This window comes from Choloepus didactylus, chromosome 12 (genome assembly GCF_015220235.1).
Source record: "Choloepus didactylus isolate mChoDid1 chromosome 12, mChoDid1.pri, whole genome shotgun sequence".
NCBI classification, from domain to species: domain Eukaryota; kingdom Metazoa; phylum Chordata; class Mammalia; order Pilosa; family Megalonychidae; genus Choloepus; species Choloepus didactylus.
In genome coordinates, this window is record NC_051318.1 from 28,517,563 (window position 1) to 28,536,387 (window position 18,825).

Below are 18,825 nucleotides of genomic sequence, written 5' to 3' on the forward strand. Positions count from 1 at the left end.
ATAAGTGAACCTAGAAAACCCCTACCTGGCAAATGAGCTTTCTTGAGCCCAGGGAGACTTTAATTAATGTTAATGGAGAAACCTCCTTCAAAACCCAATTAAGCACTTAAATGTGTTCTTAATGATCTCTGCTCCCTGAGTCAGGGTGTAGAGAGGGGAATTGATTTAACACCAGGAATAAAAATATAAATGTTCGTGGGTATAGTGTGCTGCTTTTTCTGTTTAAGGTTTGCTTTCTTTTGGTAAACAAGCTTTCCTCCAAATTTCTCATGCACTCTGAGTCTCCTGTGGACTGCTCGCCCTCCTCTCTTGAACTGTCTTATGAAAAGGTTAGCAGCTGAGCCAAAGGCATCCTCTGATGCATAATAACAGTTACATAAAGCACTTTTTAAATACAAACAGATTTTGAGGACCTAATTATGCTGCAGGTGTTGCCCGTCCCCCAGCATGAGAAATGATCCTGACACCCTCTTTATCACAGGGTTGTCATAATGAAAATTTCCCTACCCTCAGAGGGAACCACCGGAGGGTACCTTTTTACAGCCTGTTCTCCCCATCATCATGATTGGTATGGATTTTAGATTAGCAGGTATTTTCCATGATATATTGCCTCATTAGAAATGTTTAAATGAAATCCCAAATTAATATGCTCGCCTCAGTGGGTCTATTATTACTTCAAAATATTTGGGTATATGAGTTTAAAATATGGTTTATAATTTATCTGTGGTGCCTCTATTGCAAATAGTATTATGCTGGGTGCTAAAAGCAAAGCAATATCAGAAAATACTGTAAAACATTCAGATGACATCCCTTTCATGACTCTTCTATGAAGCTCATTGGCTTGAACTGTAGAAGACAATCAAATTTCAAAAGAGAACCTTAATAATTAAAATGGAGGTTTTTTCATGCAGACAAGCGGAAGCATCAGCCAATATTCTCCAAAACTCTTCAACTTGTGTATCATCCAAGTTGTTGATGTTGTTCCAAATGACAGTGTAAACAACTCAAAAGGACCGAATTCCTTTTGGCATATGTTTGAGATAAAAGTGACAACAGAGCAAATTGAATGGGTAATGCATAGCTTCACCCCACCAAGCAGAGTTATAAAATTTAACTTCTAGACCTCTTTTCCCTGTAGGGTTGATATCACTTTTTCTTGTCTGCTTCTAAATTCCCTCCATGTCTAACACTGACTCTTTCCCACTTTTCTACCTCTTTGAGATATAGGATCTTCTAAGATTATAAAAGAAATCTTTGAAGGTATGATTTCACTGAACCCAGCCTGTTCATTTGGAAATGAGGAAACCATTTTGGTAGAATTATGAGAGCTATGTTCAAAATTCCATGCTTCATCATTTCCTTTTATTATATATTATTCAAACAGGCTAAAATGGTCTGTATCTGCCTTTAAAATTCATTGAGATTAATCTTCATTGATAACCACTGCTGATCTACATTAGCCCAAAATACAGATTTATCAATAATGGCCTTTTCCTTTCACCAATGTGCCTGGCATGAGCTCTTCACATACTAGATACTCAGTAAATGTTGGTGGAATAAGTAAGTTAATCAAAGGGGCAATTTCACTAGTTATGCTATGATGTGATGTACATAAAGAGCTCATATTTTGAAATATGGATCTTTGCTAATACATGTCATTAACAGTCTTGTTAGATTTTATTATATTTTATTTTTCTTTACATATAGTTTCAGTTTGCTAAAGTTGACAGAATGCAATATACCAGAGGGGATTTTACAATGGGGATTTATTAGCTTGCAAATTTACAGTTCTAAGGCCATGAAAATGTACCAGTTAAGGCATCAACAGGATGATACCTTCTCTGAAGAGAGGCTGCTGACATCCTGGGTTCCTCTGTCAGCTGGGATGGCACATGGCTGATGTCTGCTGGTCCTTCTCTCTGGGTTCCATTGCTTTCAGCTTCTGTGTGTCCTAGCTTGCTTCTCCAGGTTTTTTTCTTTTAGCTCTCTCTGGGTATTTCTCTCTGAGCATTATGGGTGTTTCTCTCTCTGAGCTCTCCCTGTTTTTTTTCTGTCTTTTATCCTCTCATAAGGCACTCCAGTAAAGGATTAAGACCTACCTAGAGTGGTTGTTCATTTGAAACAACCTAATCAAAAGACCCCTCCAGCAATGGTTCTGCCCCCACAGGAATGGATTAAAAGAACATGGCCTTTTCTGGGGTAGATAACAGCTTCAAACCAGTCCACATATATTTGGTTATTTTATCCTCTCTTAAATCATATGCAGTTGGGCTTACTACCTGAAGCTCAAAGAGATAAGCTAAGTGCAAATAAATGAACTTCTCTAACACATCACAACTAATAAATGTCATAGCTCAAGGTTTCACATGCATCCTTCTCACTGAAGGGACTCATCTCTTTCCATTATTTATTCCTTTCCATTTCACTTTCTATCCCATCATATAAAACTGGCATGTATTAGTAGATTAAATTGCTTAAACCACTCCTATTTTCTTGTCTATCAGAACATGAAAATCATAAAAGTATCACACAATACTGAATTTTATATTGGAGAAGATGTTTCAGAAAAGCTGTTTGCTAAAATTTTGCCTTAATTACCAAGAATATATGATCAGAAGGTCTGAATTCATTCATAATCAATATTTTGATGCTTTAAACTCTTTCTACACACATGGTGTTTACCAAACCTTTTCCTTAGAAGGTGTACAGATTGGCCTTCAACATCTTTAGCAGCTTGCAATAATCAAAACTACTCAACAGCTTTGTATAAAAAGCACAGTGCTAGGCATTGAAGATTCTTTAAAAGTATCACACAAAGTGTCCTAAGGATGAGTTTAGTTGGTGATAGCTGCCTTAACACTACCATTTTCAAAGGAGAAATCAAGGCAGCCCCAAAACAAGCATCACAGGATAGTGCGTGATTCACAACCAGTCAGAACTGCAAAATTTAGAGGACTTTCTAGCGATTACCTGAGGATAACTGAGGATGGTCATAATATTTTTCCAGAAAAATACTAACCAAAATTTTACACACAACTGATAGTGTGTGTGGAAGTGCATAATATCTGTGTTCTGTAAAATGGATGCTATTTAGAGAGGGAAAGGAGGGTTGGCTTATAAAATACAAAGAGCCATTGGAGATGAATTATACACAACTGTAAGAATTTTCCATTCTGTTCTGATGGTTTATTGCATTATTCAGTCTATACTTTTAATGTATTTTGCCAAAAAGACATCTCCTGAAATAACATAGTTCAATAATGTGTACATATACAATGATGAATGAACCACATACTTTTGTGACTGTAAATTATCAGAAGTCGTCATAGATGGAGTATAGCCTGGTGGTTTGGGGCACTGCCTCCAGAGAGGGCCTGGGTTTTGAATTCTGACTCCTCAGCTTAGTTCAGGCAGGGTCTTAACTTTTCTGGGCTTCAGTTTTCACAGTGGTTAAAAAAAGGAGGGTGTGGACACAGTGGTTAAAAAACAGTGTTGGGGGGGCGGCATATTACTACCTACCACAGAGATTTGTTGTGAGAATTAAATGAGCTATACTACATGTAAAGGTCTTATCCATAGTTTCTTGCACATATGAAGTGCTATATAAGTGTTAGCAATCATTACCTTTGCTTTTCCTGCATTTGTAACATTTGAAATCACCTATTTATTATAATCACTATTCTGTCACTTCAGATTGATAGTGGTTATGTAAGGTCAGGAAACTGATGTTAAAATATTTTGGACTGTAGGTCTATTAACATCTGGCATCTTATGTCTCTACGACCTTCTCACTTTATTCCATGGTAAATAAGAATCCATTTTGAATGATTTCTTATGTTCATACTATGTGAAAAAACAAGTTGCTGGTTATTTATTTATTTTTTTCATTGTAAAAGAAAAAATTTCCATCTAAATATTTACAAATACCAAGAAATATGTAATTGACATTACTTTGCTCTTCTATTAGAAAATGTAGAACAAATTTTCTGGCTCAAATTGATTTTAAATAATGAAGAGGATCTTAAATCCTAAAGAACTAAATCAAACTGTTTTGCCAGGATTTTCTGATTTCTTTACTTTTTCACGTACAATGAACATCCCTTTCTGATCTCTCTTACGCAGAATCTTCCATCCAATGCATTCCGCTCTCTGGTAGCTCTATTACTTTGGCAGTAGTGTATGTTTAAACCCCAGGCACTTACTATTGTAAATCATTTTCCTTCCAGTTCACTGACCCTCAAGAAAACAATCTTTATGAGAGTGACCAAATTCTTTAAGGACTATTGGAATCATAGTTCTACTGAGGGAAAAAAAAAAATGTAGGCAACTAATTTGTACCTGGAAAGCAGTAAGCTTTTATATTGCTCATAAGGAATTGCTCACAGGTCCAATGTAAAGGAGATGGGCAGAAGTGTTTTTCCTTGGTGTGATAATTGAATTGGTTCAAATGTAGAGAAAAATGTGTGTGTGTGTGTGTGTGTGTAGGGATAGTATGGCAATCAGCATTCAGGGGAAAATGCTGGTTCTTTGATTTACATTTTCAGTACTTCTGTCATAAGACTGAACAATAAGTTCACTTTTCTGAGGTTTCAGAATGGGTATTCTTAAATCTATTCTATTTACACACTTGATTATCCCTTCCTCTACTTCCCATGTTACTGGTCAACATTTAATTTTAAAAGAAATGCTACCTGAATCTTCCAACTATAATAAAGATTTTATCTATTTGTTTGGGGTTTTTTCCCCCATTTTTTTCTTTTTGTTGCTGGTGGTAACATTTGTCACTGAGGAATCATAAAAAATATCATTTTGTTATTAGTTATGAATTCTATCTTATTTTCATAGTGATGATACTTTTAATGTCATCTCTGGGTTGTAAAGCAAACCCTAATTTGGATTTGTATATTCAGAACACCACATTTTTTTCATCCATGTCAGTACTAAGCCACAACTAACTTTATCATTACTCTTGATTAAAAATGACCTATAAACCTTATAAATTGCAATTGAGCAAAAATAATTTATTAAGATGCTTATTTCAGGGACTGTGGCAGTCAGCTCTATATAACACACCATATAGAAGGAACGTGCTGAGTTTTTTTTTTTTAATTTAAAGCATTGTCACAGACACAAAATTTATTAGCTTTTTATTAATTAGCCTTTCTTTGGGCTACTAATGTATATCTAGTATTCCAAATTGAAGTATCATTTGTATATAGGATGATTTATGTTTTATTGATAGATATAAACAGGCACTCTCAAGGTGGAAATTCTTAAAATTAAATATCCAGATTTCATGATACAAGTTCTACGTAATGATATAAGGTACTTCTTAATTTAACAGACATATTTCAGTATTGTTATGCACCTTCTCTCAGACACAAACTGAAGATGAATCCATGAAATGGGTATATAAAAATTCCTCCTGTTGTATTCAGTAGGATTTATTTTCTTAACCAGACTTTTCTTTATCTAAATCTTGAAATTAATGGCATTCATTTCTACCAATGCACTTTTAAGGCAAGTAGTAGAAACTGGGCTACTAATCACAGTTTTGGAAAAGCTGCAATGATGCTGACTTTTTATAGCAATGATAGTGGTGAAAACTACGTCTTTGTTCTGGTTTGTATGGCTTAGCACAATTTCTAGAGCCAAAGTAAGACAGATCTAAAATTGCTAATACTAAATTTCTGGGTGTCTTGTTAAACCACAAAAATAACACTCAAGTCACTGAAATAATGCAAACTGACCAAGGTAAATATTTTATGGACTCCTTCCTTCCTGCCCCCTCCATTCCCCCCTCGCTCTGTCCTTCCTTCTTTTCTTTCTTGGACCACGGTCACATTAACTTCCACTCTATTGCTCTCTTTGACATGCCCCTGTCACCCCCTCTTATGTAATATCCCCCTCGCTTCTCCCTAAAACCTCCGGAAACTGCCAGTCATTACTGATACCTGCTTTCTCCAAATTGAAGCACACTGATAGTAACACACCATTTAACACATCTTACCTTGTCACCTTTAATTTGACTTTGATACTTTTGATGCCTGGAAAAAGTCTTCGAATGGAATTTTTGACTTGCTTTCCACCCCTGCTCCCAAGAGTGCCTGTCTACTGTCAGGCCCATAGCAGTCTTTTAATAAATAATTTTGGATTAGCAGATAGATTAAATGACACCAATGAAGTTAACTTCTTTCTATTTCATGGTAAGAGGCTATAATTCTGTATTCTAATTAGAATACTGAAGTGCTCACTTTGTGACTTTTTAGAGCCATAAATACTTATATGATCACTAGCACTTTACGGCAGTCAATACAGACCAGGTTTAAATAAACAGCATGATACCAGTGTTTTGTTAGCCACAGTTTGTTGAGCATTGACTATGTGATCAGTCAGAAGTCCTCTCGTCAATGTTAAAAATAAAGAAAATAAAAAATTCAAAGAACCTACTCGACTGGAGGCAGTAGCACCTTCCTTAAGCAAAGGTAGATTTATTATTGTTTTAATTGATAACTCTTGTGTATCTGATATTGGTAAATTAGGTTGCGTTCATGCCTTATTATTACAGAGATACAATATGACAAAGAATTAGAACATTCAGAGATACATCTGAAGTATTTTACATTCTAGTTCTGTAAGATATACAGTTTGTATAATAGTCATAGTTAGATCATTTTACTTCATTATTTCAAATCTTCCATATTTTACTTTGGTTCTATGGCAAAGTTGTGCATTACCTTTCTGGAGACCATTTTGTGTGTTTCTAATCAAGGGAGGTTGTTATAGTAAGTCCCATTCTATTTAGTTTTATGAAAAAAAATATATGAAAATCTGCACTTTGTAGTAAATTTACCGATTACTTATTATAAGTTCTATGAATACATTAGTATTTTCTAAATACATTCTAGGCCCTGGAATATAACATTCATTCTTTTATTAATCATCAAGTGATCCAAGATTCCTATATGAGTCCTACAAAATAAGGAAAGTCTAACAAATGATCCCTGTGATCCCTTTCTATGCTTAAGACAAGTTTCCGATTTCTTACCTACAGCCTTACTTCCATTTCTCTTTCTCCAGAAGACCGACTTCCCACTTTTGAACACTTTTCAACATTCTCAACTCACTTAAGTTGTGGAGCCCAAAAATGAATTTATATTATAGTGTTCACTTGATGGCTTTTTAAGGCTACAAATTCTGATAGGATCACTAGCACTTTTCTGACAGTCAGCACAGACCAGGTTTAACTAAATAGAATGTTTAAGAGCCATGTAGCATGTTATACTGCTGCATTCCCAAGGTGTTGATTGGCTGATAGCCTACAAAAGATGCTGTCATTTATTTCTGTGCCTTTCTGATTTTGGAAATGCTATTTGTTTGAGAAAATAGCAGTTATATATCCACTCATGGCAGAGCTTGAGAAATAGCCTCCATGAGAGAACATCCTTTCTTTCAGATGCCCACCAACAAGCCCCTGTCATCTTTGTCACTAATGTGATAATCAGGTGAAGGCAGCATATTAAGAGAGATCTTTCTTGACACCAAAAAAGGAATTGTTTATTCACTTGTGAGCTTAAATCACATATTACTAGCATTGTTAATATTTGTATCTGGATGTTTTGGAAAGTCACAAGTTAGTGTTATCTCTCTCCTGAATATTTTTGTTGTAATCCCAGCTAAAGTAGCCTGTCCATTTTAAATTATAATTTCAAAATAAACTCTGTACATCTGAGGCCTGGAGGGCTTTCTGGGCACCCCATGTGATAAACCACACCTGGTTTCTTCTTTGTTTAGAAATATTTCTCAGATTGCACCTCAAATCCATACTGTGCCTCATGACTTGAACCATGGTACCTGTTTGGAAAGAGAGATCAATTCATGAAGTAGGTTTTTAAAATTGTTTTTCTGGGAGAACCTAAGATGGCAGCTAGGTGAGACAGGGCAAAAAAACACCTCTGTGAAAAATACTGGATAAAAACCAGAAAGAGACACAGAATACCACTTCCAGTGATGCACCAGCTGGACAAGGTCTGCTAAAGCCACAGGGGCCATGCACTTGGTGAACCAGGAGTCTGCATTCTGAAACAAGTGAGTAAGCTGGCTGAAAGTCCCGCGACCACGCTGTGGTGTGGGGCCTGGGAGCGGCTGCAGATACGGCAGCGAGAACTGTGCAGTGAAGCACTGCAGGAGCGGGCTGTAGCCAACGCCTCGGTGTCTGGCGTGGAGGATAGCCCTCCCCACACCTGCTGCTGATTGTCCCGGGACAGAGGGACAGAGGGGAGAGCCAAAAGGAGAAAGAAACCGCACCCCCTTGCTCTGGCTTCCCAGCATGCTGGCGACACTCCTGCCTGGAGCCATACCCACAGCCCAGAGCTGTGCCAGGAAACCCAGTCTGATGGGGAGTGTATCCCACAGCATCCCACACACACCACAATATCGGCCGTGGACAGTGGCTTTGGGTGCAACCGCAGCTAGTTGTCCCATAGCTGGGAAGGCGGGGCTGTATGAAAAGCGGGGAGGGGGGGGGGGTGGTGAGATGCCCCATTCAGCCATTTTTGCATCAGTCTAGGAGTGTTCCTGCATGGCCTGGTGGCCCAGGGCTCCCCTTGAGGGAAGGTGTGCACTTGTGACGTAGCACAGCCTTCCCTCAGCAGAGGTCCTGGAAGATCACAGCTATCAAGCAAAGCAAATGCCAAGAGGCCAAAAACAACAGAAAATCTTAATGCATTTGCTAAAACCAAATGATATGGAGAACCCAATCCCAAACACCCAAATCAAACAATCAGAGGAGACACAGTACTTGGCACGATTAATCAAAGGACTATAGTCAAAGAACGAGAGCATGGCACAGGATATAAAGTACATGAAGAAGAACATGGCACAGGATATAAAGGACATAAAGAAGACCCTAGAAGAGCATAAAGAAGAAATTACAAGAGTAAATAAAAAAATAGAAGATCTTATGGAAGTAAAAGAAACTGTTGGTCAAATTAAAAAGACTCTGGATACTCATAATACAAGATTAGAGGAAGTTGAACAACAACTCAGTGTTCTAGAAGACCACAGAGCAGAAAATGAAAGACAAAAGGAAGAATGGAGAAAAAAATTGAAAAAATCAAAATGGATATCAGGGGTATGATAGATAAAATAAAACATCCAAATTTAAGACTCATTGGTGTCCCAGAAAGGAAAGAGAAGGGTAAAGGTCTAGAAAGAGTATTCGAAGAAATTGTTGGGGAAAACTTCCCAAACCTTCTACACAATATAAATACACAAAGCATAAATGCCCAGCGAAGTCCAAATAGAATAAATCCAAATAAACCCACTCCAAGACATATTCTGATCAGACTCTCAAATACTGAAGAGAAAGAGCAAGTTCTGAAAGCAGCAAGAGAAAAGCAATTCACCACATACAAAGGAAACAACATAAGACTAAGCAGTGACTACTCAGTGGCCACCATGGAGGCGAGAAGGCAATGGCATGACATATTTAAAATTCTAAGAGAGAAAAATTTCCAACCAAGAATACTTTATCCAGCAAAACTCTCCTTCAAATTTGAGGGAGAGCTTAAATTCTTCACAGACAAACAAATGCTGAGAGATTTTGCCAATAAAAGACCTGCCCTACTTCAGATACTAAAGGGAGCCCTACCAACAGAAAAACAAAGAAAGGAGGGAGAGATATAGAAAATTTTAACAGACATATATAGAACCTTACATCCCAAATCACCAGGACACACAATTTTCTCTAGTGTTCATGGATCTTTCTCCAGAATAGACCATATGCAGGGACACAAAACAAGCCTCAATAAATTTAAAAAAAAAAAAAAAAAAACAATTGAATATATTCAAAGCACATTCTCTGACCACAATGGAATACAAACAGAAGCCAATAATTTTTGATTTATAACTCCACTATTTACTTCCTACAGGATATAAAATACATAAACTCTAATGACAAATCAGTGGTTTTGGATTCAATGTAAAATATATAATATTTGACAAGAACTATATAAAGGTGGGGGAATGGAGGAGTATAGGAACATAGTTTATGGGTCCTATTGAAGTTAAGTTGGTATCAAAGAAAACCAAAATTGTTATGGATTTAAGAGGTTAAATTTAAGCCCCACAGTAAACACAAAGAAATTATCAGAGAATATGACCATAGAGATGAAAAGTAGCGTATGGGTTATGAGAAGTGGGGGAAGGGGCAATGGGGAGTTAAGAAATGAGTGTAGGGTTGCTGTTTGAGGTGAAGGGAAATTTCTAGTAATGGATGGTGGGAAAGAGATAGCATTACAACATTCTAAATGTGATTAATCCCACTAATGGAATGCTAGGGAGGGGGTGGAATGGGAAGATTTAGGCTGTGTATGTTTCCACAATTGGAAAAAAAAAAAAGGACAGTCTGAATAGATGACAATTGAATGCCAAGGATGATCCTGGATGGGATTTGAGGATGGAGGACAGGAGGCTCAAAGGGACACATTTGGGACATGAAGGGAAAAAAAAGGAAATATAGAATATAAGCTTTGTATCAATGTTGAATTTCTCTAACTCCTTAGCTGAGCTTAACGGGATTGCATAAAAGAATGTTCTTGTTCATGGGAATTGTATATATGAATTATAGTGTTTGTTCAAGGATGTGTGCAGCTTGCTCTCATATGTGTAGAAGACAGAGCAATAGATGATGGATGATAGATAAGGAGGGAGGGAAGAAGGGAGGGAGGGAAAGAAAGAAATGGCAGTGTGACGGCATGTTAAAGTTGATGGATCGGGGTATCGGGGGAGGGGTGTCAGGGTATGCTGTGTATGGGGTCTGTATTGTTTTTGCAACTGTACCTGTTACTTTGAATTTATTTCAAAATAAAATTTTAAAAAAATTGAATTTCTTCAGGATTTATTTGGCCTTCCATAAAGATGTTAGCTGGTTGCTTGTAAAAGGAGTCATAGGATTTAATGTCTTGGAAGCTCAGCAAGGGCCGCTGTTTGAGTCTCTGCTCTGCAGAACCACTGTGCAGGATCTCAGAGCCAGGTGGACTGACTCACACTAACCAAACCACAGGGTGCTGATGAGCAAACCTGAAGGCCCTGTTACTGAATTTTCCAAGAGTATTCCACTGAAAGTAAATTTCTCCCAAATACACCCAGGGGCACTGGAGATATAGAAATACAGAAATGGGGAGGGAGCAGATAAGAAAACAGAGTCACATTGTATATAGAAAGAGTGCATTTCAGAGTCTTGAGAGGGGTTGCAAGTCAGGGAAGGCTTATAGCTGAGGTTAGGTAGTATGAGGAGGAATTAACCAGGTGAAAGGATATATGAGGGAGGAGGAGGTGAGAGCATGAGTGTAGGGGCCAAAGAGAGCCTGGCACATTTAGTGATGTACACATCATTCATTCAGGCTGGAGGGGACAGCATGAGGATGGCGGTGGTGAGAGATGAGGCTGGAGTGCCAAGTAGGGTGAGATTGCAAAGCTCTGAGTTCATTAAGTTCCTGAGTGATACGGAGAGGCATTGAATGAGTTAAGGTGGCGTGGTGAAATAATCAAGTTAATTTTACCAAGATTACTCTAACCACATTATAGAGAATGGTCTGGCCTGAAGTCAATAAGTCTATGGCAATAATCTAAGTGATAGATTGGCTGCACGTATGATGGTGTCAGTAAGAACCAAGTGATTTGTACAGATATTAGAGATATTTAGGAGGCAGACTCAAAGGACTTGGTGATTAAACAGTTGTGGGAGAGAGCAGAAAGAGACTTCAGGGATGACTCCCCGATTTCTTGCTTCTTGTATCTCTCTGAACAGCTAGGAGCAATGATGCTGAGTTCCATTTTGGACTTGTAGAGCTTGAAATGTTAATGAGTATCAAAACAGAGACATATATGAGACAGTCTATAGGTCCATCAGGTGCTTGAGAGAGATCTGCATTGGAAATAAAGATTTGAGTTTCATTTTTATAAAGGCAATAATTGAATCATGTCAATGGTGATTGCCCAGAGAACATGTTGCAGAAGAAAGTTTAGAAGAGAAGCTTAAGGGATACCAATGTTTGGGGCATTGGCAGAGGAAAACAAAGCCAAAAAATAAAAACTCCAAAAAGCAAAAGCATAAATGAAGACCAAGTAGGAGTAGTCAAAGAGGTAAGAGGAAAACTTAGATAGAGACAGTCACATAATCAGAGGATGCCAGCATTTCAAGGAAGGGTTTGGTCAAGTCTTCAATGCTGTCAAGAGGTCAAATAAGAAAATAACTGATTTTAGCAGCTGGATTTAACAGCAAAGAACTCAATGAGCTCAGAAAGAATAATTTCAGTTGAGTGGTTTGGGCCGAAGCCAAATCTCAGTAAGATGAGGAGTGAAAGAAAAATGAAATAAGGCGGACATAGAGCCCAGATAACTCAAAAAGCTTATTAAATGGAGAAGAGAGGAAAAGAGGAAACTAAGTTGTTCTTGTAATTAGGGCACTTTTTCCCTTGGAAAGTGCTAGAGACATACTGACAAATTCTTCTCAGGTTTCCCTTTTCTCTAAACCATAGGCAGATCGTCTTCTGATGGGAACATTCTCTTTTTGAGGAAAAAATAGAACAGTTGATTTGTTTTTAATCATGTTCTTTCCAATCCTGTCTGTAGATCTCCATCATACCATATCCCAATTAGTAAATGGGCTTGAGTTAGCCCGGTGGTTTCTGACTGCTTCCCTCCCCCATGTGAGTTGAGTCCTGGACTCTGGCTTGGCTTTGGGCTGCAGGAGTCACATCTTGGTACTGAGAATGGATGGGGTAGACCTGAAGATGTGTGGCAGTTCCAGAATGTTTTGAAGTTCTGAAGTTCAGGGTAATAGACCAAGCATTATAACAGGATCAAAAAAGTGAGTCACCCATAGAAAATAGGAAAATATTAGCATTTTATGTCAGAAAATGGAGCCAAGACACAGCCCTGTAGGAAAAGTTGTGCTAAAGTTGTAAGCCTTTCCGTGGATCAAAGATCCTGGTTCTTAACTATCCATCTTTCAGTACACTTCCAGAGATGACTTGACTCATCTAGAGATGACTTACACGGTGTTTTTTGTTTGTTTGTTTTCCTTTCAGTTTATATCATTGTTTCCAAATTCCGGGTGCAACCTGCATTGAGCAAACACTGACACAGATATACAAGTAAATAGACTTTCAAATATATGAAAGTCAAAATGTACATGACTTTCATCCCCACTTATAATTGTTACGTGCATTATACATCAAGTTGCATTAGCCTGAGCCAGTTCGTGTAGCAAACTCATGCCCACATAACCAATTATTTCACCAACACACACTCAAAATTTGGGCCATTGAAGCACTGGAGCTGACAGAAAAAAGATCTGACAACATATATCAACAAATGCTACAAATGTGAAAAGAAAATAAGTCTTTACTAAATACGTGAAAAAAAGGGAAAACAGCCTTCTACTATGGAGATGACAACAATTTTTAATATCTGACATTTTTTCTTGATAAGAAAAAATTAACAGCCAGCATGTTTTTTTTTTCAGCAGACTAATATGTATTTGCAATATAAATCTGTTACCTAACCTGCTTTATAAAGGAGAACAGAGAAGGGGATTCTGTTGCTAAATACCATATATATAATCTATATATATGTATATACACATATATATTTAAATTTTAGGTAAAGCAGGGCAAGGAGATACTTTAAGACTTTTTGATGGCATGTAATTTGGACTAGGTTAATTATTGGAATGTTTTCAAATATTTGGGTAAATTCTAAAATATAGAAATAGATTTGGGGATAATGGGGGCAAACACGTTGAAAATTAATGAGAGAAAAAAATAAAATTAAATTAATAAGAATCTGAGCTTTTTTATTGGAAAAATATTCATCTTAGGCATAAATTGCTGCAAGTCTCTGATGTGTTACAGCTGTAGTCAAATGTGGTCTCCAGAACCAAGAATGGTAATAAGAACTGGACACAGGTACACACTGACAGTCCTTTATCATGGCAGTACTGGGCACCATTAAAGCCTCTAATTAACAAGATGGTAGTGATGGCCATTTGGGGCTCATCCTTATGGCCCATAAATCACATCCAGAGTTCCATGGCTTAACTTCTTCCCATAGCTGCAAAGCAGAAAAAGAGCTCACCCTCTGCAGACTCGAGGTTTTGAACTCAACCATGTTTGTGTCGTAACAGCTAAAGCTTTTCTGAAAACTGAAAATTATCTTTAAAAATATCAGTCTTCATCAAGAGCCTGGAAAGGAGCTTGCTAGATCGCAGTTCCCGTGGAAGGCCCCCCCTCTCCTCACCCTTTGCTGTCCTGGATCACATCTTCAAACAGCCGGCGTGACAGAGGGAATATGGAACCTGTGTGAGTGCAGAGCAGCGAGTTGGGGATTACCCGGAGGATGAAGTGGGGACTGGCTTATTCCAGTCCATTCTATGGAAATATAAGTGAACATTTCAAAATGAAGTTCTGAAATGAGGTGACTTGCAAAATATAGAATATGCTAAGAATGAATAATACTCATTTGATGTCTCCCCAAAATTATGATGTATTATTAAAATAGTGGCCTGGAAAGTCAGAGCGTCTGGGTTCCAGGCTCCTTATTTTCCTCTATCATCATCAGCTGTGAACTTTGCAGGTGCCAATTCCCATTTCAAAGTCAAGGGCTCAGCTAGATGATCTCCAAGACCTTTCTCAGCTCTGGAAAGCCACAGCTTTATGGCTCCAGAGGTCCAGACTTCCTCATTTTTTTTTTACTTTCTAAGTCCTCTCAGAAAAGTTTCACTTAGAATTCCCAATGAAAAAAGTACTGGCCTGGTTACTGAGAGAACTGAATTCTGTTTATTTGCTGTCTAAACTCTTTGTGTCTCTGTTTTCTTATTTGTAAACTATTTTCCAAGAACTCTCAGGGGTTTCAAGAGGAAAAAAAAAAAATAAAAAGTGAGAAAACACTTTGGGGAAAGGAAAAAAAAAAGGATAGAGAGGAAAAAATATGTACATATTAAGTAAATATTAAGTAAAAACAACATTCCCAATTAGGCCATTTTAGAATTTGGCCTGTTCCTTTTCTAGGCTGTAATTTGAAAATATTTCCTATTTATTGCACAATAGGCAGCTGTCAAGCAAACTGTTTGTATGATCAATACTCATTTCCAAGGCGGCATAGAGCAGGGGTGAAAGCATGAGGGTGAATATATTATTTGAGATGTCCTACATGTGCATAATTAGCTAGCTAGAACATCACCTCTGCAGAGAGAAAAATGTAAAACCCTTCAATGAGAAGAATGGGGTAGATACAGTTTTGTCATTCATTTATCATCAGAGACCTTAGTCATATTTTTGTTCCTTCACAAAATTATTGTTTATTGATATTATCATCATTGATATTATTCAGCGACACCTAGAAAAACAATGTACCTAATATTTCTCTCTGAATGAGAAGGCTAAGACATTATTAAAAAGATTTCTGACCTTCCTTATAAGCCATCATTCTTATAAAATAAGACAGGTATATTCATTTTACATCATGTACTTTTGTTTGAAAATCCTTTATTATGTTTTAAAATTAATCATCTTGTTCTTTTTAGCTTTTTTCCACCACAAAACATATGCATTTCTCAATCTCCGTCCCTCAAAGAAATTCTAGAAACGAGTTGGAAAGTATCTTAGACCACTTATTTTTCTCATGTCCCTAACAGAGAAATCCTCTCCACAGCATTTTTTACAAATGTTATCCAAACTCTTTTTTTAATTCTTCCAGTTATTGAGAACTTAGTACCTCACAAGACAGGCCCTTTTATTTCTGTACATCTCTTCTGACAAAAGACATCTTTGCAGCATGCCAATATTTGCCTATTTATTATTTTCCATCTTGCCTTTATTAGCTGATTTCATGCAGAAAATAGCAACAATCATCAGCACATAACATCCTTTCAGATGCTGAAAACAATAAGTACCCACCCCATTCCTCTTTTTCTTCTAGTCTTACTATATTCTCAGGTACTTCTCTGTTTTTCACTTGACATAATTTTTAGATTTTTACTAACCTGGTGTTTTGCTTTTCAAATAGTATTTTTCACAATTAGAGAAGAATTCTCTTACTTCCTATACAAACCTTTTTCTGTTTACTTTGGAATATTTTAGCAAACAGAGTATACATGCTCTGCCTCTTTTATACTGAGAAGAGATGAGTCCTTTAGTTATACAAAAATTACTTCTCAGTCTTAATCTCTTAAGTAAGAATAAAATATTTCTCCCCTGTCCTACTTATTTTGTCTGCCTGCACAGTTTTTCCACCATTATTTTCTGATATATTTCATCCCTAGAACTAAAATTTTAGAATATATTGAAGATTCGAATGAGGAAGCTTCATTGCATTTTCAAAAGTCTAGGAGTTAAAGCATCCAAGATGAAGATACAGTGAAATCTGCCTGGAGAGGTTGTTACAGCCCCATTGTTACAGTACATTGTTTTTCTAGGTGTTACAGCTCCAGAATTCTGCTAGTGGTTCTGCAAATCATGGCCACATTTTCTCATAGCTAGTACTTGATATTTAAAAACAAGAATGCTTTGTTCACTCACTAGTTATGTGAGTCAAACATTCTGTAAAGAAATATAGTTGAAATAGGATTTAAAGAACCAAAATAAAAATGAGTCTGTTCTAATTGGGCAATGCTGAAGAACTGATCGGAAGGAGTGTGAGTATACATTGCAGAAGACTTCAATATGTGACAGCCGTTGTCTGTGAGAGAGAAGAGATTGTTTCTTAAGATAGCGTTTACAGGTACAAGAAATGACTTGGTACACAGAAGCCATTTTAGTTGGAATAATTAATTGTGTCAGAGCATACTGGGAAGGGGAATGGAGAGCACGATTTGGCTCATAAGAATATATGCAACTATCTGGAATTATGCCATAATATTCCGGAAGAGGAAAGCAGATAACTCTAGTTCTTAGAGTCCCAGAAATGTGCAGAATGTGAGTTTTCTCACAGTGAAATTGTATTATAATTAGAACTGCATAATAAACATATTCAACTTCCTCTAATATCTTGAAGAGGCAAGCAAAACCAGAAATCACAAAATAGATACCAGCCATTCTCAGACTGCAATTCAGTTTATATCAGAAGTTTCATGACATGTTACATAGTATGGCATATTACACCAATATCAATGGCATTTTGAAATGCATCTTAACTCCTCCAAAGTATGGTTAGTAAACTATTTTCATTTTTCCTTCTCAAACTGATGCTTTTTATCTCTTTCTGTCAATAGGTTAACACCACTCCTGCCCGCCACCTATATACTGCAGCCACATCCACACCCCACACCCATTTCCCAGTGTGAATTTAAGATTTCTTAGAGGTTTCCTCAACTATTATAGTATTTTTCTAGTAAAATTCTTCAATATATACTTTTCTGTTAATACCCATTCAAATGACCTATAACAATACTAATTATGTGTATGTTTCCTAACAAGTTACATGGTGATTATGTACCTTTAGTAACTTAGAAAATAAAATTACTTTTGGATATCTAAAAGAGATCAGAATTCCCCATTTATCCCATTTTACCCTACTGAGGCTATTTTGATTAAATAATAAAGCCTTACTTTGATTAAATTTATACATTAGTTATAAATAAAAATTCAATCCAAACTTCCTTATACCAAAAGGACTTTGAATTGAAACATGCAATGCAGTACTGATTTCAGGTTAATCATCAAACTCCTTTGTGACTTCTACACTTCCACATAAGTTCTTCTAAAAAAAGAGTTTTCAGATTAAGCATAGTGTAATTATTAAGAAAACAGGATTTGGATTCTCTAAATAACCTGGATTTGAATTCTGGATTCTCTACTTCCATTACTGATTATTATTCCCATGCAAAGTGTGACTAACAGTTACCTTATAAGTGTGTGGTGAGAATTATATGGAAAAAATTATGTAGCTTGCTTAAAACCATGCATAGAACAGAATACAAACTTGTTAATACTAGATATGATCTCTAAGGGTACATACAGCAAGCCATTCACTTTTCTGGTGGGACATAGTTAAGAAAATGATACCTAAATAGTCTTAACTCTAGAAACAGACAAATGAAAGCCATCAGTGCCAAAGATCTGGAAAATAACTTTATCTCAGCAACCTATCCTGTAGAAGGATTCTTTTGTCTTGTTTTATTCATTTCAGTTCAGCTTGTTTCCTTGTATTAGAAAAAGTAAAAATTTTCAATGTTTTTATGTTCTTCCTAAAAAGCCACCAAATTCCAAAGGGGTAAATGAACTCATAATCCTTTCACACCATTTTTAAAGTAAATAAATACTCCAGTATCAATGTGGCTCACACATCATCCAAAAAGTTCAACTTGTTCTGATGATGTTTCCCTCCTACTCCTAACCACACCACAGAATATCATGTCTACTCTATATTGGGGGTGTCCAGGCTTTTGGGCAATGAGATTGTTGATGCATCTCATATGAGTCATAAATGTAAATGTTGGTTTCTGCTTTTCTGTGACTCTTGAAGTTCAAGCACTAACTAGTGGGGATTGTTTTCTCACTGCCTGCTGGGTCATCAATATAAAGCTCTCAGCGCCATCTAGTGTTCATTGGAAGTACAGACGGGGCTCCATGCGCCGGGAACTGGAAAGCCTCGCTAGCGGACCTTGCTCATTGCAGTAAATAACGACAGTATTTCAAACGGTCAATTACTTCCTTCATTTTCTGTATTGTTGGATTTATGAAAAAATTCGATCCCTGCTTAAATCTATTGTTTTTCCAATGAGCTATAGCAAATCAAAAGCGTAAATGTCTTTTATATTTT

At 36.9% G+C, this 18,825-nt stretch overlaps 1 protein-coding gene across 1 annotated transcript in view; it reads left to right on the forward strand.

Moving 5' to 3' along the window:
• FAM155A (family with sequence similarity 155 member A) overlaps positions 1-18,825 on the forward strand; it is a 658,250-nt gene that overhangs the window by 604,142 nt on the left and 35,283 nt on the right. The window lies entirely within an intron of this gene.